Below are 806 nucleotides of genomic sequence, written 5' to 3' on the forward strand. Positions count from 1 at the left end.
AAATTTGCTGTGCTAGCATTCAAAATGAAACAGCATCTGCAGTAAAAGTAGGAGCCAAAACTTTAACTTTAAAAAAGCAAATTATTGAAAAAATGTTGAGAAGCATTTTGTAATTTTTTTTGTTACAAAATATCCATGATTCAAAAATAACAAAATTTGTAAATAAATTAATGCATGTTTTTTTTTTTTAAATAATGCTGTGTATTCAACGTGCAAAAAAATATTTTATAGTTTGTATTTTATGGTTACACCACTTGACATTTTTAGAGTCATCAAATAACAATAATAATAATAATTATTATTATTATTAAACTGTATAAAAGTTTTTCAAAAATGAACAAAATCAACTTGTATTATATTTTGTATAAATTGTGTGTTATATATTTGGAATTTATATTTTGAAAAAAAAAAAAAAAAAACTTTAAAAGCCCTTGAAAAATGTTTTTACAAAAATGTTATGAAATGTTTTTCATTTTATGCTTACATCACTTGACATTTTGGGAGTTATTATTATTATTATTGTTATTATTATAGAAAACAGTATAAATGTTTTTCAAAACACACAACCAACATTAAAGGGGTCATATGATGCGATTTCAAGTTTTCCTTTCTCTTTGGAGTGTTACAAGCTGATTGTGCATATATAAGATCCCTGAAGTTGCAAAGACTAAAGTCTCAAAACCAAAGAGATATTCTTTATCGATCGAAAGACTCTGCCACGCCCCCCTAAAACGGCTCATTCTAACACGCCCCCACATATCTACCCCACTATGTGGAAATATTTGCATAATGCACCCAAATGTGCA

Source organism: Sinocyclocheilus rhinocerous, unplaced genomic scaffold (assembly GCF_001515625.1).
Source record: "Sinocyclocheilus rhinocerous isolate Xijiao unplaced genomic scaffold, SAMN03320098_v1.1 scaffold2584, whole genome shotgun sequence".
In the NCBI taxonomy this organism is placed as follows: Eukaryota; Metazoa; Chordata; class Actinopteri; order Cypriniformes; family Cyprinidae; genus Sinocyclocheilus; species Sinocyclocheilus rhinocerous.